This window comes from Tupaia chinensis, unplaced genomic scaffold (assembly GCF_000334495.1).
Source record: "Tupaia chinensis unplaced genomic scaffold, TupChi_1.0 Scaffold000685_1, whole genome shotgun sequence".
NCBI lineage: Eukaryota > Metazoa > Chordata > Mammalia > Scandentia > Tupaiidae > Tupaia > Tupaia belangeri.
The window spans coordinates 3,905,070-3,927,682 of record NW_006160208.1 but is presented as its reverse complement, the minus strand read 5'-3'; the positions used below and the strand labels follow the sequence as shown (position 1 = coordinate 3,927,682).

Genomic DNA, 22,613 nt, shown 5'->3' with positions numbered 1-22,613 from the left:
CCCCTTGGGGGGTGTTTTCTCGCTTTCTGTTTCCCTGGCAACTGTAAGCACCCTATAGCCAAATTCTCTCAAAAATAATTAAAAAAAAAGATGTATATGCCAATAAACTTGATTTGATTGCTACATACTGCATACATGCCTTGAAAAATATATTGTGTGCTGGGACCAGCAGTTATTGCAATGGCTCTGTCGCTGGACTCCCATGTAGTCGACTGCGGTTCGTGTCCCGGACCTGGTGGCTTAAAACTCACACCGGGCGTGTGTGTGTGCGTGCCCAAGATCCTGAGAGGAGAATGGAGGAGAAGGGATTGCGGCGTGACCATCCCCCCTGGGGGATATCTTAGAGAATAAACTGCAATAAATATAGATGTGCACTGCATGCATATCATGGAAAACATATTGTGTGCTATAGAGATATACAGTGATTGAATGTAAATAGTAAATTATAAAATAACAAAATAAAATATATTTACATTCCATTAAAGGCCAAAAAGAAGCTTAGAGAAGTTTGTGGAAATTGACTATTGATTCCAAATTTGCTTGAAAGTGCAAGGAACTAGAATAGGCAAGATAATCATAAAAATTAATATAAAAGTTGATGGAATTACATTACCATATTTCAAGATTTTCTATAAAAATTTCAGTAATTAAGATAATATGATATTGACACAGAATAGACAAAAGAACAATTAGAACAAAACAGAGTCTGGAAACAAGTCCCTTTCCAAAATAAAATCACTAGGTTTAGAACAATGTTCCAGTTCAAGTCAATAGGAGAAAATGATCCTTTCCATAATTAATGCAGGAGCAACTGGATATTTATAAAGGCAAAATGAACCTTAATCTTTAATTCTCTGCCTCTCACTATTTTTAACTCTCCACCACTTACAAAATGTAATTTACAGTGGATCATAAACCTGAATATGAAAAGGAAAATGATAAAGCATTCAGGCAAAAATATAGAAAAAAAACTTTTATAATATTAGTGTGGGCAAATATTGCTTAAAATAGGACCAAAACAACAACCACAAAAATCAACATGATACATGAATCTGTGTGACGTAAATCAGAACACTGCTTATCTCTGGGGGGAAGATTTGGTATACACAGACAAGCATGAGGATGCTTATAAGATGGGGAAGACATAGGTTGAACTGTGTCTCCCCTAAAAGAGGTGTTGAAATCCTAACCTCCAGTACCTTAGAATGTGACTTTATTGCAAAATAGCATCTTGACAAAGTTAATCAAGTTAAATCATTCAGGTAGACCCTAATCCAATGACTGATGCCTTGATAAAAATGAGAACTTTGAACAGAGACAGTCCTGCACAGAGGTAAGGCTATGTAGAGGGTCACAGGAGAATACCATGTGTGAAGATGAATGCACAGACTGGAGTGATGATTTCCCTAGAATGCCCAGGGTTAACAGCCAAAACCAGAAGCTACAGAGAGACAGAACAGATTCTCTTATATAGCCCTCAGAAAGAACTAACCCTGCTAGCGCCTCATCTTGGACTTCGAGCCTCCAGAACTGTGAGATATACCTTTCTGTTTCTTAAGCAACCCAGTTGTGATGCCTTATGACAGCTCTAGTTCAATGCTTTGATCTGAGTGATAGCAATATTGGTTTGTGTATATGTACTTTATATATGTAAAAATTCATTGGCATGCTTTTAATGTGTGTACTTCTCTACTTCTCTACGTGCATGCTATGATATAATTTTAAAAATTAGGCTATATTAGTATGTTCTATTTTCTTTCTTATAGAATATGATAGATGGAATTGAACTTATTTATACAAAGCAAATCAAGTTGTAATATTCATTTAAAAATTTATTGCAGCATTTTCTCTAAATCACATTAGTAATACTCTCTGGATTAAAACCTTTTTGTATCTTGACTTATAATTCTAACATATTATTACTATTTTTTTTTAAACAGAAAATTTTAAAAAGTTTGCTTTGAGCAATCAAGGAATTGAAAGCATACTTTAGAAAGGAAGATAATTGACCCAGAGGAAGTGATAAATCTGAACATAGGAGAAGCAATGCTTTTGGAAAAATTCTTATCCCACTCATTCTTTTCACAGTAACGCAGTGGAAAAGGCACGCTATCAATAGTATAGTTTAAAAAGTTAGTTTGATATATATATATTTTTTTAGAATTGAAAGCTTGCTTTCAGAGCACACTACGCCAACTAAATTTTTATTTTGAAACACAATTTCTGCAATTGACTTTCTTTCTTTTTCTAAGTCTTATCAGAGTAGCAATATGATAGTAAAACTGTAGTCTAGTGTAATTCATATTTAAAGGAACTGATTATTTCCTTAAGATTACCAATTCATTAGAGTTATTGTATTTTGCTTTCCATTTGCACAGATGAAATCTGATGATAAGCAGAAAAAAGAACAGTTGAAATTAACATGATCCTGATGGCCTGAATTAAGGAAGAGGGGGAAATCCCACCGTTCAGTTATATTTTTCATAATTACTGGGACATGTATTTTTTTCACACACATCACAGTTTAGCCAAAAAGTTGAATTTGTGGCAGTAACTTTGAGATTTTTATTTTAATTTTTGAGGCTTTAATTATAATGAGGCAAGTTTCCGAAGCTTTTTGTCGATTATTTTAATTAAACTTTTTGACCACTGTATTACAGTATTTTCAATCTACTAATATTTTTATTCCATACAATTTTGAAATATGTATGTGTCTGTAGCTCAAACCTTGGGATTCTTTCTCTGATAGGTCTAATAACCAATTCAAAGTAAGAAACTCTACCTAATATGTAGGTCTTAGCGTACAGATGAAGTCTGTAATAGTGGCCTGGTGAAAAGAGACATATAGTCTAATTATCAGTTGACTAAGAATGTGACCTTTGGGGAGCAACTGGCACTTTTCTCTGTTAGATTAGTGCTTCAGTTATCCTTTGTAGAATTCCAGCTTCCTTGATAAATCATGAGATGGCTCTTGAAGTTGCATAGTTTTAAGAAAAGGTCCTATTCCCTCTTTTAGGCCATAATATTACTGGACATTTGTTTTTCTTTGTGTGGACAAATATCTAGAGTTCTAGATTGTAAGCAAAATAAAATTTGAAAGTTGCTGAGAAGAGGGAGTCCCTGGATACCACTATGGGATGTCCCTCCAACATTTTCCTTTGGGATTCCAATATTAGACTATGTCCCGTGCTTATGGGGAAAGACTGTTGTCAACGTGGCTGGCTAGTATTCCCCTTGTAATCTAGCTATCCTGACTCCATAGCCAATGTTAGATAAGGAGTTATTTCATTAAAGAACTTTAACAATGATAGTACAGGCCTGATTTGACTTGAAGTATCTGAGAGGAGTAACATATTGGGAAAAGAAGTATTCTTCCTTTTGCACTTGGGACAATTTAAGGTTTGGGCTACTATAATTTGCTTCAATCACTGTGCCCTTTCTTATTGCATAAGGCCTTGAAACAAGCACTGAAACTTCTTGTTTGGGCCAGTGACACCACGTGGTCTATGCTAAACTACCAAACAGGAGAATCCTCTCAGAATAGCATCGTTACAGTCTTTTCCACACTCTCATTAAAACTCAGCCTCAGGGATGGTCATGCCTGGTCCAATCACCTCTGCCACTAGCCCGCTTTAAGTACATTGGCCCATCTGAAACAAACCACACCACTGCTGCACTTCTGTGTGATCCTCCTGGTACACTGGGAAGCTGGACCTGCTCCAGGCCCTCTGATTTTGATGCCACAGCTGGGAGCTGAAGCTGCAGGCCATTGTCTGATATTGGAGCCACAAGGGAGGCCCAGGTTTGGGTCTTGAGTTGACTGAACATATTTTGTTTTGGATGACATTTAACAGTGCTGTGTCAGTATTGTGGAGGCTCACCTTTGTTGTGTTTCAACTATGAGAATGTTATGACTGACATACAAAGTCTCATTCCCTAATTTAGATGATTAATCACTACAGTTTTAGTAGGTTCAATTCCAAGCTCATGCATACTGCTAGGGTGATAGAATTGAGTTGAGCTCCTCATCAACTCTAACCACTGCTGTCTGAAGTCTGGGGATGTCCACAATGTCATTTTCACACTTGTTTTCACTTTGGCTTAAATATTCTCCCAGCATTGGGACTATGGCATGATCCCTTCTCTTCCATTGCTCTGTCTTGTCAGGATTTTAGGCCCAGTGTGTTCTTTAAGCTGTTAGAGCTGGGATTTGAACCAAAACTCAAATGGGATCTGGATTCTTTAACCAATGCACCACAGGGCTGACCCAATTTTGTTTTGTTTTGTTTTCATAATTTAGAATAGCCAATTACATAATTTGGGACCACAAAACAAAGTATTCAGACTGCAGTGTTTTTGACATGATCAAGAATCATACATAAAAAATGTCATAATGAGGAACCTAATAGACATCTCTTTCTTTATAAAGTCATGTCTTAATGGACTCATACCTTCTTAAAGATAAAGTGACCTTATTTATTTGCTTAATCAATTGTTTTGAAGACAGCAGCAGGTGATGTTATATACTCTATTTGTTCCTTTTTATCAAATTACATTCATTCATTCATTCTCTGACATAATGGAAAATAATAGGACAATACACGTGTTGGTTACTCCCCTTAAGATACAATTTAAGAGTCCTCAGTGGGGCATGTAAAGATCTGGTCCCAATTTTTCTTTCCAACTTGATTTTCCACCTTTCTTTTTGCTGTGTGTACTAAAGCCAAACTGGGTATCTTTCAACTCCTTAAGAACTTTGTGTTTAATTCCTAACCTTTGTCCATGCTCTTTCTTTGCTCAGAATGTGTTTATCCATCTACATCTTCCCCTGACAAGGTATTATTCCTTCTTTCAGTCTTAGCTTAAACATCATGTCATCAAAAGCCTCCTCAAGCCAGCTGCTGCCCCAGACTAAGTTCCTTCTTAGGTGCTTCTCAGACCAGTATCTTACCTGATCATGATCATGTGTTGGTGCTTAACACCATCTCCACCACCTGGAAGGCACCAATAAATGATGATTTCCCTGTAGCAAACCTCTCTATAGCATAATAGCAGTACGGTGCCTTAGGCTAAAAATGAAGAACATACTAGCCTGTTTCAATTATGTACCATAAATAATCTGGTACCAAATGTCTCCCTCAATCAAAATCCTCATGGTTTGGGGGCAAGCCGGTGGAGTGGAGGTTAAGGTGATGGATCCGACATGGCCAACTGTACAGTTGAATCCTGGAGAGGTGACTTGAAAAACATGCAGAGCATGTACTTGTGTGCTCAAAATCTTAGGAGAGTGGAGGAGAAGGGATTGCAGCAGAGACGTGCCCCTGGAATATGCCTGTAATGGTTCATCTTATGCATCAGCTTGGTTAGATCATGGTGCCCAGTTATTTGATCAAACACCAAACACCAGTGTAGATATTGCTGTGAAGGTGTTTTGTAAATATGAACGTTAATAATCAGTCAACTTTAAGTAAAAGAGATTACCCTCAAGAACGTGGCTGGGACTTCTCCAGTAAGTTGAGACTGCAGTGTGTAGCATTCTCAACTAGACTGGTCTGAGGTGTATTTCATGTTGGATAAATTCTCTTTACAAACTAAGTGATGTCTCGTGATTGAGTGCATAAATAATAATAATAACAAATAAGTAATTTTTAAAAGAAAAAGGGTTTTCATTTGTTTGTTTGTTTTTTTTTTAAAAAAAGAGCAAAAACAGAGGTTTATGAGAGAAGGAATTCTGCCTCAAGACTTTAAAAAATAAATAGTGCTTTAGTTTCCAGCCTGCCTGGCCTACTTTGCAGGTTTCAGACTCAAGACTGCAAAATCAACTCTAAGCTGAGATGCGGGTTTCCGGTCTGCATAAACATCCATAAACTACGTAAAGTCTAAGTGAAAATTCACACGCTATTCATTTTAAATAATAGTATCAGTCTAATCATGTGTCAGTGTTATCAATTTTCTTAAAATATCCTTTCAGTATATATCCTTTACTCTTTTGCTTTAGGTCTCTCTACCTATCATTTTATTTGTATATAAATAAGTGCATTTTATCTCTCTGTATACACACATACATATGTTTGTACATACATATGTATATACACATACATATATATTTTCTATGATCTTTTAGGGTAACCAATAGCATTAATCAAAGTGGAGTATATTAACTCAGTACAGAAATATATTTTGGATATCTTGAAATATATTTTGAATTATATCCCTTTGTACTTATTATACAATAGATTTTAAAGCTTTCTGGCTTTGTTTTAATTCTTTTTAGTGTTATCCTTTCCTTAATATGTAAGATGTTTGTGCCTACCTGGCAAAAATTATAGTCTCATTAATGTTAATAAATTTCAGCTGCTTTATCACCCTAGAAAACTCATAAAAATGATTTCATTAGCATACTGTATATAGAATTTCTTAATGCTATCATTAATATTTTCTTTAGAGCTTTTAAAATTCAGTGGTTCGAAGTGTAACACCACTATATTTCAATCTTATTATCCACTCTTTTGAGCTGGTAAAAAGAACCCAAAAACCACAAAATGAAATTTGCCTTTGTTCAAATACAGCATAGCATGAGGTCGAGGGAGATCTACCTTGAGATAATTATTCTGTGAGAGGTTAATCCTGAGAATTTCCAAATTGATGCCATTATTGTAGACTTCTAAACTTCTCCTTATTAAATGCAGTATTTTCCAATATCTAGAATTAAAATAATCATTTCATACGTATGTAAATTTGGCTTAATGTTATAATGAGTCTCATGTTTTTGTCACTCAGCCTCTAAGATTATCAGCTCAAATACAATCTTGCTTCCTCTATACCCCCACAAATTTCCTGATCTCATATTACATTGAAACAAAATCCAGACCTTATATCATAAAATATTTTAGCATATATCTCTCCTTTTTACATAATTATTTAACTTTATTTATTTATTATTATTTTAATATTTTCAGTGAGAGAGAGAGAGAGAGAAAGCAAGCCTCCATGTCCGGTACTTAAACCACAGTCGACCATGTGGGAGTTCAATGCCTTTAACCACCACATCACTTGCCGGCCCCATATTTTAGCATCTCTAAAAGATAATGACTCTGGAAATAATATTACCATCAAATTATTATCAATGTAAAAATTTACAATAGTATCTTAATTCATGAAACATCATTTCAATATTAAAATTTCTAATTACATCTTTTTTTTTAAGAGAGAGATTTTTGCTATAGGGTATGCGGGCTTGCCAGAACGACAGAGACAGAAAGTGAGAAATCAACCCACCTGGGGGGATGGCTATGCCACAATCCCTTCTCCTCCATGCTTCTCTTGGGATTTTGGGCATGCATGCACATGCACCTGGTGTGAGTTTGAAAGTCGTTGGGTCCAGGACTCAAACCGGTCAACCACGTGGGAATCCAGTGATGTAACCATTATGCCAACTGCTGGGACCTCCAATTGTATCTTAAGAGTCATTTAAAAAATAATTTGTTCAAATCAGTTTCCAAATGTGGCCTCCTGGTGTGATTGGTTATGATATCTCTTAAATTCACTTTGATCTATATATTGCTTTCCCTCTCCTTTCTCTTTTATGATTATTTATTGAACAAAATAGATTATTCTTCCTGTAGAAGTTCCAACAGTCTAAACTTTGCAGATACGCTGCAATCTGTTCTTTAATGTTTTCCTCTGTCCTCAGTTTTTTTTGTTTGTTTGGTTTTGGTTTTTTGGTAAATTGGTAGCTGGATATAAAAGTTTGCTGTGATTTGCTTTATTTATTTATTTATATTTTGGTGCAGAGAAAATACTACTTTAGAAACTGTGTTCATTCTTCCTCAGGAATCATACACTTCTAGTTTTTTTTTTTTTCCTTAGTATCTGTTAACAGCCATTTTAAGTTTTTATTAATTCATGAGAAGTTGCTAATCACTGTGTTCTGCCATTCCTTTTTGTTTACTAGCTGGGATATTTCTGTGATGATTAGCTTTTTCCTTTTTTAAAAAGAATTATTTTATTTAACTTTATTTATTTATTTATTTATTTAAATTTCACCAGAGAGGGACAGAGCAAGAGAAAAAGAAAGAGAGAAAGTGAGTAAGCAAGCCACCAGGTCCGGGACTCAAACTGTGGTCAGCCATGTGGGAGTCCAGCGCCCTTAACCATGCCAGTGGCCCCATTTTTCCTCTTTTAATGTATAATTACATGTTGATATTGTTGGTAAGGAAATGACATGATACGTGCTTGGTTGTTTTCCTTTATAAACTTTCAGGGTTTATGTATGATGAAAGGTTGCTTGCAAAATGCTACGTAACACCATAATTACATTGGTTATAATCACCCTCACCCTCATCCTCATCAAGAGTCATTTTATAGAATGTCTTTATATATGAGAGTTATGAATAAGCTTATAAGGAATGTCTTGTGGCCTTCTAGAACATATCTAGTAAGGAAGTGAGATGGTATTAATGAAAGTAGTACATGAGGATATGCAAATTAGAGAGGAAACAAAGCCAACAAATACACATCCCATATGAGGCCTGAAGGAAGTCCGAGAGCTGAAGGTTGAGGTGGACAGGGAAGGTCCACGGAACGAACTCAGGCTGTGAAGGAAGCACAGGAACTCCTAATCTGGGAATCAGGAAACCAAAAAAACCCTTCCTTTGAAAGGAATCTTGTGTAAGGAGTAGGCACAGTTCCCTCTCCATCATTTCTAGACTTTATTCCAGATTGCTTCATAGGTGAATTTTTATTAAGTATTCAAGGAAGAAACAATTGAAGTAACAAAAAAATGTTAGACAGTAGAGAAGGAGGCAGTAATTCACAACTCCAAGTGATCTGAATCCCCAAAATAACTTGAAAATAATTCAAGTCATAAAAAAATTCAGAAAATAGAGGAGGAGGCAAGAATCCACAACTCTGATTCTCTGAATCCAGATTTGTCCTAATATAAACATCTGATAAGAAAAGAAAACACAGACTGGAGGGTCAAGTGGTGGCACGGTGATGATTAAAAAAAAAAAAAAGGAAAAGAAAAAAGCAACTGGGTCCACATGGGAAAGATCTCCAGTTTGCATCCCAGGACTTCCCTGAGATACTGCACAGACTTGTGCATGTCCATCATCCAGGTCAGCAGAGCCTGGGGGTGCATTGTGGCACAAAGACCCTTTTGGGGGAGATAGAGACTGTCCCTCTCACTCTTTTTTCTCTCACAGAAAAAAAAGCAAATAAATTTGGGACCAGCAGATGGTGTAATGGCTACATCTCTGGACTTTCATGTAGTCTACTGCGTTTCAAGTCCTGGACTCGGTGGCTTAAAGTCACACTGGGTGTGTGTGCGTGCGTGCCCAAGATCCAGAGAGAAGAATGGAGGAGAAAGAATTGTGGCGTGGCCATCCCCCCTGGGGGGTGATTACTCACTTTCTGTCTCTCTGTCTCTCTCTGTCTTTCTAGTGAGCGCACACACACTATAGCAAAAATCTCGCCAAGAAAAATAAAGTAAATAAACGTTTTAAATCCTCTTAAATAAAGAAGAAAGTACAAATCAATATCTTTTATTAACATAGATGCAAAATTTGGAATGAAATGTTAGCAAATTAAATGTAAAAATGATGAAAAGAAAAGATAACCTATTGTAACAAAGTGAGGTTAATCCTAGTACTATTACGGGTCTTCAAAATGTTCATGGAAAAATAAGTATTAGGAAAAAAAATCTATATATGGATTTCAAAATTTGTTTGCACCAAAATGGATTTGTACAATCTGTTATAATATATTTGAATGGGATCTAGTTTGAGGTGCTAAGAAGGATAAGACATCAGTTTGAACAAAGCCCTTATAAGAGGAGCATAAATTAAAGCAAGAATAGACATCAAGTTTACGGTGCAGGCTGGGTGGAAGAATGACAAGATCATTGATGCTTTACAGGAACAACGCCCCAAAGAAATCAGCAGTTTACAAATGCATAATTAGTTTTAAGAAGGGCTAAGGCGATGTTGAAGATGATGCTCACAGCATCAAAACATTCATATTAATTTGCAAGGAAAAAAATTAGTCTTGTTCATGTGTTGACTGAAGAGGAACAACAACTAGTAGCAGAAACCATAGCCAACATCACAGGCATCTTGATTGGTTTAACTTCACAATTCTGACTAAAAAAATAACAGTTGAGCCAACTTTCTGCTCAATGAGTGCCAAGACTGGCCAACATAGCTTCAGATAAAAGTAGAGCTTTCGATGGAAATTTTAAACAAGTAGAGTCAAGATTTCGAAGCACTTTTGCTTTGTGTAGGCCCTGGTGGTTGCTGTCAAAATGGGCGAGTTCACGCAACTGAGGAAAGTGGTGCTGGTGTTGGCCAGATGATACTCCGGACGCAAAGCTGTCATTGTGAAGAACATTGATGATGGCATCTCAGTCTGTCCCTACAGCCATGCTCTTGTGGCTGGAATTGACCGCTATCCCTGCAAAGTGACAGCTGCCATGGGCAAGAAGAAAATTGCCAAGAGGTCAAAGATCAAGTCTTTTGTGAAGGTTTATAACTACAATCACCTCATGCCCATAAGGCACTCTGTGGATATTCCCTTGGACAAAACTGTAGTCAACAAGGATGTCTTCAGAGACCCCACTATTAAACACAAGTCCAGGCAGGAGGCAAAGTTCAAGTTCCAAGAGAGGTACAAGATAGGCAAGAACAAGTAGTTCTTCCAGAAGCTGCGGTTTTAGATGTTTTATGTTTCAGTCATTAAAAAGGGGAAAAAAAGATTTCAAAGCACTTTTTAAGGTATAAATGAGATGACATGTGACTGTATTAGTACAACTCTTAAGACAAAGCACAATCAAAACAATGGCTACCAAGAGATGGAAGTGGTCCAGCAAAGCAAAAGTGGATGTGTCAAGAATAAAGGTCAGAGAAAGAGTTTTGTTGGGAAGATCAAGGGGTTTCAGTTGTTGATATTTGAGGGCCCACATAATGATAACATCTGCTTATTATAAGAGTGTTTTTAAAAAGTTAGCTGAAGTTTTAATAGAAAAATACCTCAGAAAGCTACATTAGGGAGAGACCTTCTTTACCACAGCAGTGTTCTTGCTAATTCCATTCATCAAAGGCAACTTTGTGAGAGTTTTCATGGGAAAACATCAGTCATCTACCTTATGATCTTAATTTGACTCCTTCTGATTTATTTTTGTTCCTTAATCTTAAAAAGCCTTTAAAACTTACCTTTTTTTGTTTTAAAGATAATAATGTAAAAAAAAAAAAACAACTATTGATGTGGTTAAATTCTGAGGACTCTCAGTTCTGTAGGATATATAAAATGACTGGTATCATCACTTACAAAAATGTCTTGAAGTTGATGGAGCTTATGTTAAAAAATAAAGTTTATATTTTTTACTTTTTTTAGTTCCATTTTTCAATAAATTTTTTGACATCTTCTAATATGATGTTATTTAAGATTTTTTAAAGTAAATAATGTAATTCACCACATTAACAGATGAAAGGAAAAAAAAAATCAGGTGATCAGTCAGCAGATCCAGAAAAATAATGAACACATAACACTCATTTGTGAAAAGAATCAAAAACAAACAAAGAAAGGAAAAACAGCAAATTAGGAGTAAAAGAGAACTTTCTTGATCTGATAAAGGTCATCTATGAAAATTATGTAATTAATATCATACGTGATTAAAATATTGAACTTCTTTTTCCTAAAATGAGAATCAAAGTACATATATCCACTCTAACCACTTCTATTAATTATTCTTATATAGGTCTAAGCCAATGTGAGAAAGAAAGGAAGAAATAAGAGCATAATAACTGGGAATGAAGAAGTAAAATTGTCTTTATTTGCATATAGTATGATTATATACACAGAAAACTCATAGGAAACTAAAAACAGTCTCGTACATTATACTAAACTGGATAAATTGAGATAAACAGGAATTCAGGATACGAGGTATAAAAAAATTTTCCTATATTTCCATATGCAAATAATTTTTTTGAGATAAATTCCAATGAAAAGTAGCAACAAAAGTGACAAGATTGAGAAATAAAGAGATTGCAACATGACCACACCCCACTGGGAGGGAACTTTTCCCCTCTCTCTCCCTGTCTCTCTCTCATGAATGTGTATGTCCTCTGACAATTACAAGAAATCAAAAAGACATAAAACACCTGGGAACCAATTTTAAACTTATATAAAAAGTCCACAGTAAAAACTACAAAACATTACTATGACAAATGTAAAAAGACATAATTGCATAGTTCATAAGTCATTAATTCTTACAAATTAATGTATAAATTCAATTAATTAACAATCAAAGTTGAAAAACATCTCAGTTTTATTTTTTGAGGGGGATGACATACTCTAATTTTAAAATACATTATAGTGCCTACCATAGTCAAGAGATGTGATATTGATAAACGGATAGATAAACTGATCAAAAGCACAGAGTAGACAATTCAGATATAGATCCACAAATATGTTGTCAACCAACTTTCCCAAAATAAGTGACAATTATTCAATAAAGTAAGGAAAAACTTTCAGTTAACAGCACTGAATCAAGTTATTATCTATATGTATGTAATTGAAAATTGATCCAGTCACCACATCATATATAAAAAATAACTTAAAATGTGTATCACAGATTCAAATCAAAAAGCTAAAACTATAAAGATCCTAGAAAAAAATCTAGACTATCCTTTCGATTTTTGATGATTCAAAACAATTCTCAGATGAAACACAGAACAAACTGGCAAAGCAAAAATGATAAACTGGATTTACTCAAAATTAAAAATCCTTATCCAAAGACACAATTAATAAAAAATAGCAATCCACACTCTGAATATAATTGTACTGTAATATTAATTGTAATAACAACAACAAAAAGATGCCTTTGGGGAGAGGCATAACAACAAACTGTCTGAAACAGACAACTAACAACAGTTAAATTTGGAGGTAACTGTACTCGCATTCTCTGTGTGTTAAATGACACAGCCATTTTGAAAAAATTTTGGTGTTGTCTACTAAGGCTAAATATAAGCTTTTGCATGAGGCTAGCAACTTCACTTCTAGTTACATGCACAACAGAAATTATACAACTATGTGTACCTATGTACAAAAATGTGTACTGCAACATTCATTATTGTCAGAATGGAAACAGCTTAAATATCCATTCTAAGTAGAATAGATAAATAAAATTTTGCATATGTGCAAAGAGGCACACTCTATAGCTTGAAAATGAACAAATCACTGCTATATAACAATGTAGTAAGAGGAAGAGAACGGAGGGATGAAACTGGAAATATAGTTCGATTATTGCAGGGACTTGACAGTTATGGTAAGGAAATTGAAGTTTTTGATGACAGATAACAAAGGAACTGTCTCTAAAGATTGCTGAAGATGCATAGGGATGAACTATTTCTGTAATCTAAAAAATTGCCACCATTTGCTTCTTGATGTATTTCACTGAGATTAATTATTAGTTTTTAATTACGTAAGGAGGTTACTATTTTTCATGGCCATCCAGAAGCCACTGCCAAGTTATTTTGTACTCTGTCCTAACTCTCACAAGGTAATGCTCTCTATGTAGACGTAGACCTTTTCTCTACATTTCTTTCCTTTACTCTTCTTTTTAAAATTCATGAATCACTAGACTTTTATCTATTATCTATGGAAGTCCTAAAGACATCATGCTTAGTTATTAGGTATCTTTAGATAAAGATAAAAAAACAGAAGTCTTTTCTTTATTTTGGTGTTTATTTTTTAAAATAAACCTTACTAGCTGGCACCAAGCTAATATATTTCTGCTTATCTGAATGGTAATGTAAGGTATTTGTGTATTTTAGTACAAATCTCCGGTCATTTGACCGCTAATGGTTTTTGAAAATAAACTTGATAAGTGTTACATCCATTCAGTTTACAACAAACAGTTCATCTTTTTTCAACCCTGCTTCTGTATATCTCTTAATGAAATCTAGCAATGCAGAATAACTATTGGTGCACTCTGAAATATAAATGAAAATAATATAAGAACCCATAGGAACTGAAGTTAGCATGCTTCTGTTGCTGGAGAGTCTCCTATTTGGGATTGAGAGTAATGCAAATGATAAGGATCCTATGATTTTTGCCCTTGTACTCTGAATCAAATGAGATACACTGAAATACAATTCCCATATAGTTCGGTAGCACTCTGTCGGAAGTGACAGTTACTTCCTTACCAAAGAATTCAGATCAGGAGCCTGCCTAGACTGACTCTAAGTGCTGGTCCCTGCATGGAACTTTGTGCTCTGAACAAAGAGAGAATTCTTTGTCTCCTCTGTGTACTATTTATGTGAACGCTAAGCCCAATAAAAGACATCCTTGGATTTTTACTTTAGTCAACTCTGCCACAAAATTAGACTATAAAATTAGCACAAAACTACTTGAACTTTACCATCTTATTCGATTTTAGTGTAAATTCTAGAGTGAGATTGAATCATTCCCTAGTCCAAGGTGGATTTTGTCCACAGAAATTCTTTATTTCTTTTTCTTTCTTTGTTTTTCAGTTTTAGATAGAGTCTTGCTATGCCCTGCTCCTCCTGCCTCAGCCTCCCGAGTAGCTGGGATCACAGCTGTGCCCTATTGCACTAGGATTTGGATCCTGGACCTGGAATCTGACCTCGGCCTCCCACGTGGCCTCAGCCTGATGAGTAGCAACATCTGCTACTACATGCTACTGTGGCTAGGCTGCCCAAGGAGATATTTGATAGAAGACAAAGTTCTAGAGTTACAAACTCATTCTGAAACAGCCTATTTTCTTTTAGAATTATTTATTTAATTTTATTTATTACTTTAAATTTGACCAGAGAGAGAGAGTGAAAGAAAGGGAAAGTGAGAAAGCAAGACGCCAGATCTAAGACTCAAACTCTGGTGGGCTCTGTAGGAGTCCAGAACCTTAAACACCATGCCACCTGTAGGCCTCAGAAACATCCTATGTTCTAAAAGAAAGCAAAGTGGACACTTTAAAATGACCTGGAAGTCTTTGTTCCTTGATCTGTCAGAAAATATAGTTCTCTTGTTAGGTTTTAGAGTCAAGACTTAGTTTGAATCCTGGTTCTGCCATTTAGTAGCTGAATATTTTTCAGCAAGTTATCTAATTCTGTATATCCATCTGCTCATTGGCAAAATGAGCAGAATATGAGTGCTTACCTCACTGGACAGTTGTGAAGAATAAATGTGTTGTTTCAGCCCAGCCTGATGGCACAGTGCTGAATGGAACTGGAAGTCATTTTGAAAACGCACCAGGTGTTGGGCACCTGTTCAAGATCTTGACGAGCTGGAGGGCTGGGGAAAGGGGATCATTGCATGACACAACCCTGTCAAGGACACCTCTCTCTCTCTCTTGCTCTCCCTCTCTGGCATGCATGCATACATTCTCTATCATGAATAAAATAGTAAACTTAAAAAAAAATAGGCTGGTACATGTAACGATTTTCAACATAGTGCTAAGCCTGCAGTAAGTTGTCAAGTAGTAGTATTCTCTCTCAGGTTTTACAAGGCATTATGCTTAGCCTTGTGTTTGACAGCCCGGTAAGTCAGTAGCTACAAGGTCCCCCATTCTCAAATACTTGCCATCTTTATTCATGTCAAAGCTATTCCTCAGCCGTGGAATATTAATCTCCGACATGTAACTCAGTATTGAAGGTTGAAAAATTAAACACATTTATGAACGGATATGTGAATAAATAAATGGCTGGCATACCAGTCAGAAAAAGAGTAGCAGTAAGAGATACATACCAGGAGATCTATTGCAAGGAATTGGCTGACATGATTCGGGGTAAGCCCATACTCCATAGGGTAAAGGTTAAGAGAAGCAGTCTGGATCACTCAGGTGCAGGCTAACGTTCAGGCCACTGGTAGGATTTCTTCTCCTTTGAGGAAGTCTCGGCTCTGATTTTAAGGACTTCCTATTGACTCAATGTGGCTCACTGAGGTTACCTATGATAGTCTCTCCTATATGAAGTCAACATGTGCATGCCAATCTACACGATGTACAAAATTCCTTCACAGTAACACCTAGCTGAGTATTTGATGAAGATAACTGGGGACTGACCAAAAAGTTGGCCATCCAAATGATATGTAAAATTTGCCAGTGTGCTATACACACTACTGAAATATAACTTGATCATATAGACAAGGGCTTCTGGGAGAATTAATGCACTTTATGAAAATACAGCTCCAAGAAATCCCAATTTATTGGTGGATGTGTAGACCTCAAAGGGAAACGAAATTATAACTTACATTATTTAAATGCTAATAGGACATTGTAGAACATTATTTACCCTGTTGACATGTCTACCTTTGAATTTTCTTCTTTAGTAAATGTAGCCTTATAGGTAAGGATTAGAATCTCTACTTCTTTTTTTAAAATCTTCTTTAGATTTTTAAAAATGGTATCTCTGTTAATAAAAAGTAGTTAATGAAATTGGATGGGAAGTTGAAAAGCTAGAAAGAATTTTATTTATTAGGTCGTAGGAAAAGCCATGTTGTATTTTTCTATGTTGTTCTGTGGAAAAATGTGCCATGACTTTTCCAACGACCCAATATTTACCACGTCTAATCTTATTCATCACTTAAAGTCTGCATAAAATTTAAACACCACAAGAATCTTTGGCAGATTAAATCCTGTTGGGAAAATAAGGCAATATGGAGAGTGTATGAAAGTAATAAAAAATGTCAACCATGAGATTAAAATATTTGCTTCCCTTAGAAGAAATAAATATGCCATTTTCCAGCGTAACTGTTTGCTGGTAAATGGAAGTGTTTTCTGTTTCTTCTTGCTCCTATTGATTGAAGTGTAATTCACACCAGACAGTCCACAGGCAATACTGTAGTCTCATGAAATATGAGAATAATTCGGGGAGAATTGTTAAAACAGAGAATATGAAATAGATTGGAGACATTTTTATGAGCAGTGTTTGAACAAAGTATTCAAATGAATAGGGGTATGCTTACTTGCTTGGGAACATGTACATTTTCAACTCTTCCTTAGTTTTCTTAACATAGGCAGCTGGTACATGAAAGATGCTCTCTGCTTTATTAGTCAATAATAAAGAAACAATGAGGACCAGTAGCTGGCACAAAGATCAAGGTACTCAATTCCCATATGGCCAATCATGGTTCAAATCCCAGACCTGGTGGCTTGGAAATCATGCTGGGGACATGTATGTGTGTGCCCAAAATCCTGAGGGGAGAATGGAGGAAAAAGGGCTTTGGCATGACCATCTCCCCAAGGGGTAATTTTTCACTTACCCTCTCTGTGTTTCTCTCTGTCCCTCTCCAGCAAGCACAGGTGCTCTATGACAAAAACTGGAAAACAGATGAAGAAAGAAACTATGATCTCCAGTTTGCTGGCATGTTTTTTGTTTGTTTGTTTTCTGTTTTTGTGTGTTTTTTTTTTTTTTTGAGAGGTTTTTGTCATAGGGTGCGTGCACTTGCCAGAAAGACAGAGAGAGACAGAGACAGAAAGCGAGAAATCACCCCCCAAGGCAGATGGCCATGCTGCAATCCCTTCTCCTCCATTCTCCTCTTGCATGTTTTAAAGAAAGAAGTAAGACAGTTAAGAAACACAAAATGGGAAATTATCTTTAGAAGGTAATAGGTATGGCAATATCTTTGATTGGGCCAATATTCACTGTATTCTAGATGGGAAAACCCATTTTGTATGCTGTAATGACATACAGTGAATGAATGTAAAATTTTTAAAAATACTAAAAAAAAAAATGTTTAGAATCACTGCTGAAGAAATATTTTAAAAAATACTGAAAAAAATGTTTAGAATCACTGCTGAAGAAATACCTTTGATTAGCTTTAATTTGGAGAGCCCTGGTTCTCCAGCTGTAGTGTAGGATGAGAAGCGTCTAAAAGTAGGCAAAGGGCAGAGTCCCGGGTGCTGGCAGTGATTTGACCCCTCAGACACAGGAGAGAAAAGAGACCACTTTGAGACACTGATCTGAGCCCTCAGGGAAAGCCCTCAGAGAAGTCTATCCCCTGTCACTGTGTCATTTATGTATGTCATCTGGAGACGTTCTTAGCCATGTCTACTCATATTGTTCTCTGAACCACCCAGGGTTCCTTTCCTTCCTTGAAAGTCATTTTAGCCTTTATCCAGTTGAGCTAAACAAAATGATACAGTTAATTTTGGATATATCCTCTGAAGAGAGGAGCAAATGATCTAGGGCATGTATAAGGGTAGCATCAAACCTAGAAAAATGGAAGAAACAAATATACTTTCGTTCCCCACAAGCTATCTAAAATAGTTTGGAATACCTTCTTTTCATCCTAACTAAATTTGACCTTAAGTTCTTTCAATTGAACTAAGTGTACGATCCTAGTCAAATGCACTAATGAAAGAAACTGTAAACGATGAGAAATGGTCTTAATTTACGGACCTTTAGTACAATACTCAAGGGGATTCAGAAATGTGTGCATATAGAAGCTTCCCTTTTATAAGGATGGAGCTGACAGTGGCCTGGGTTTGCTGAGTCTAGGTGGTGACTAGCACAGTGCCCTTCAGCAGGGTAGGGAGTGCCTACAGCAGGTAGTCTGGTACTGACTGGCTGCCTGAAGCAAACTAAGCAACCTCCAACATCATCCTTGTATTCCCGTGTAGACCTCAGGGATGCTGGAGGACTGCTTTCTCCAATTTGGTGGAATTTAACTGCAAAAATCCATACCATTATTTTCTCAAACATTGTCATTTCAATTCTCTGTTACAACAACGAGTATAAAGTAACAAAACACGTGTAAATAAAACCATTTTAACACACTTTAAATACATTTACTTGATCTTGACTTAATAAAAGTCATCATTTCATAGTTATCTGTACCTTTTTATTTAAAGCTTGTTATATAGAATGTATGCTCTCCAGAGAGCGAGCAAGAGAGAGAGAGAGAGAGAAAGCACCCCCCCACACCGTCTGCCACCAGGGGACGATGACCATGCCATAATCCCTTCTCCACTCTCCTCAGGAATTTGGGCATGTGTGCACATATGCTGGAGTGTTTTTCAAGCCCCTGGGCCCAGGTCTCAAGCAGCACAGTTTATGGAGGATCCAGTTGCCTTACCCATCACACAACCTGGCTGGCTCATCTGCAATTTTTAAATTTAGACTCAAAATGGTTACAAATTTTTCTCACCTTTGATATCATTACTAGTCCTACTGGGATTCCAGAAGAAAGAATGTGGAAGCCACAGCCGTGAGCTGTTGGTGAGCCTGACGTATCACACATCTGGACAGTACAACAGTTTATCCCACAGGCTCGGCCTGCCAGCTGCCCCAGCAATAACTTTTCAAGACATTCTGTATCATGGTGATTCATACTGATACATCTCTTTGCATACCAGTCTATGAATCTTTTTTCTTAATGATTGAACGTGTTTTGGAAGCTGTCCAAAGTTAAGAATGAGTTTATTAGCACATCAATAGACTCATTAAGGTGGTTGGTAAAAATCATTGTTATAATTAACTTCCTAGCAATTTGATTTTATTTTTAGAATTACCTCTTTTGCTGAGAAAAACAGTAATTGTTTTACTCTTGTCATTGTTATTGTAATCATGATCGTTAATATTTAGCCATGCCTGGTCTCCAGCATAACCATGACTTAGTCAAAGCTTGCTGTCATCCACTTGGTGCTCAATATTTATTTTATTAATTTATGCACCAAATATTTGTTCTCAGTGCAAGGTTGTCAGTGACCTTGACAAGTGCAGTTTTGGGTAATGGAAGTGAAAACCAGGATGAAATAGGTTGGAGGAAAAACTGGGTAAGAAGAATTAGAGATAAAGTTTTACTGCAAATGGTGGCAAAGAAATAGTGTGATAAATGTGTTGGAATTGAAAATAAGAGAAGGTGTTTTAATTGGGAAGAATAGCAGCATGTTTGTAGGCACTGAAGACATGATCATGGAGGGAGAAGGGACAATTACTATAGTATTCCCTTCAGTACTGGAGAAGGGAGGAGATACCGAACATGTAGAGGAGTCATTTGGATATTTGCGAAGCCAGATTAAACTTGCAATGGTGAGTAAGTAAGGATGTTGTCTTCTGATAACTTTGTTTTCTCATTGAAATAAGAACTGAACGTGAGAACTGTAGAATCATTTGGAGATTTAAGAGGAATAAAGGTACGAAATAATCAGAGGCATGGAGAGTGAATGGACTCAGGCAGTGCAGGAGTGAGTCTAGTGGTACTAACGGACTCCTAATGGAATGGTGTTGAGAATTTACTGCATGGCAATCTTAGGCACTTACATAGCTACTGGAACGGAGTTGCCAAAGATTGGCTTTACCCCTAGACTGGGTTTAGTCAGGCAATTAAAGTAAAAGGAAGACAAGGCAACCATATTGAGGTTTATGCAAGAGAGTGATTATTACAAAGGCTTATAACATCAAAATCAGATAAAGAGAGCCATGTATACGTGAAAGGCATGAAGAGCAGTAAAATGGTGTAAGTCACAGGACAATGACTTAGCACTGAAGACAATACAGAGTCAAGATGTTAAAAGATCAAATTGCAGACAGGGAGTGCAGAAAGAACATGGGAGACTCTGTACTAAGATTCCTCATTTTTTTTTCTTTTTTAAAAGAATAATTAATTTAATTTATTATTATTATGATTTTAATTCATGAAAGAGAAAGAGAGAGAAGGTCCAGAACTCGAGCCATAGTCGGCCATGTAGGAGTTCAACACCTGAACCACCGTGCCACCTGCTGTCTCCAAGATTCACTTCTTTAATCCATAAAAATACTACCTCATATGTGTTGGAATAATTAAATGGGGAATAAAGCACATAGCACAAAGCCCAGAACAAAGTAGATAGCCAAAAAGCCTGTATTGCCTTCTTCTTTAGTATTCTGAGAGTACATAGAATTCCTAGGCGAAAGGCCCTAGGAATTCAGACATGAATGGAAAGTTGAGAGACAATTCATCACATTATTTAAGTGTTACAAACAACAAAGTTCTCTGGAAAGCTGCAGAATGCGTATGAGTCTTATTAAACAGCTAACTAAACTCTTCTTTTTGGCGAGATCACAGTAGAAATGATATACGCTGATTAGCTGTTGCATTTCCCAGAAAAGGAGGAAGCCCAGAAAATGGCAGATGAAATAGCTAAGAAGATTCCACAGATGCCAAGGGTCACACAGTGGCGGGCACATTAGTCTGCTAGAAGCTGCAATAACAAAATAGCACAGACTAGGTGGTTTAAACAACAGAAATTTATTTTCCCATAGTTGTTCTAAAGGCTAGAAGTCCAAGCTGAAGGTGCCAGTGGGGTTGGTGTCTGGCTTCCCTATTGGGTTGCAGATGGCTGCCTTCTCACTGTGTGCTCACATGACCTTTCCTCAGTGCATGTTGGGATACATGAGAGGATTAATGTCTCTTCTCGTAAAGACACTAATTCCACCAGATCAGAGCCCCACCCTTATAACCTCATTTAACCTGAATTACTTTCTCATGAAATGCAACCACACTTGAGGTTAGGCTTTCGGTGTATTAATGGGTGGTGGTGGTGGGGGGGGTGTACACAAATACTGAGTCTGTAAGTTGGAGACTCTTACAAGTACATAAAAGATTCAGAGGATTTAACCAAGTTATGTATATCAAATTCAGGTTGCTATTAACATTTTAATTTAAATAGTCTTTGAACTGTGATACAGAACAAGTTGACAGAGAATGAACTGCCATTTCTGAGGCTCCAGTCAAATCTGGTACTTCTCTATCTCTGCCCCAGTGTTCAGTGGCAGGCAGCTCAAAACATCCTAGTATCTGGACGTGATGCTGGCAACAATTTAGAAGTGACGAAGATGCAAGATCTTGCTGACCACTTGGAACAACTCCCAGTGCCCAGAACTACTCTACCTCTGCCTGGATGAGGGGCACAACTTCTACTACCTCTATAGGAAAGCAACAAATGATAAAGCTCTTCCTATGGAGCCAAGTTCTGAGGAAGGCCATTCATTCACTCCTCAGTTCATTTTTTTCAACAAGTATATGATACTGAGTGAATGAACAATGAGTGAATATTCCTACAATGCTATTGGCTAAAGAACCATGTTACCTTGACCATACTACCAAAGCTAGTAATGCTGCAGAAAGCTGCCAATCAAGAAGCAGCTTGCCAAATCAGGAAGCTGTTACTAGCTCCAGTTTTGTGCCACCTCTATTAGGATCCATGCTAACAAAATGGATTGATGTATTTTTTTCTGCATGCCTTATTTCCATGTCAAATTGTCTTAAGTCATCTACTGGATAAAATCTCAATCACCTCCAGAACTCTAAGCTCTAGGTTCAAATATGTTAACAACATAACTCATTGACTACTTTGGAAGAACAATCAAAATGTTGTTTTTAACAAAAGTCATTGTTGTAAACTGAAGCGTGCCTCCTACCTACACCCAAATTCAAGTGTTGAGGTTCTAACTCCAATGTGACTGGAGAAAGGACATTTAGGGAGGTAATTAAGGTTAAACAATGTCATAAGAGTGGGACCCTAATCTGTTAGGACTGATGTTCTTACAGTGAGAGAAAGAGATATCATAGACTGTACACTCTGCGTATACAGAAGAAAGGCCATTTGTGAGCAC

At 36.6% G+C, this 22,613-nt stretch overlaps 2 pseudogenes; one reads left to right on the top strand and one right to left on the bottom strand.

Annotated features, from left to right (window-relative positions):
* The window catches only part of LOC102495119 (heat shock protein HSP 90-beta-like), a 27,323-nt pseudogene extending 21,458 nt beyond the window's left edge, over positions 1-5,865 (bottom strand).
* Positions 5,866-10,303: 4,438 nt separating this feature from the next.
* Positions 10,304-10,714, top strand: LOC106736201 (60S ribosomal protein L27 pseudogene; annotated as a pseudogene).
* Positions 10,715-22,613: the final 11,899 nt, after the last annotated feature.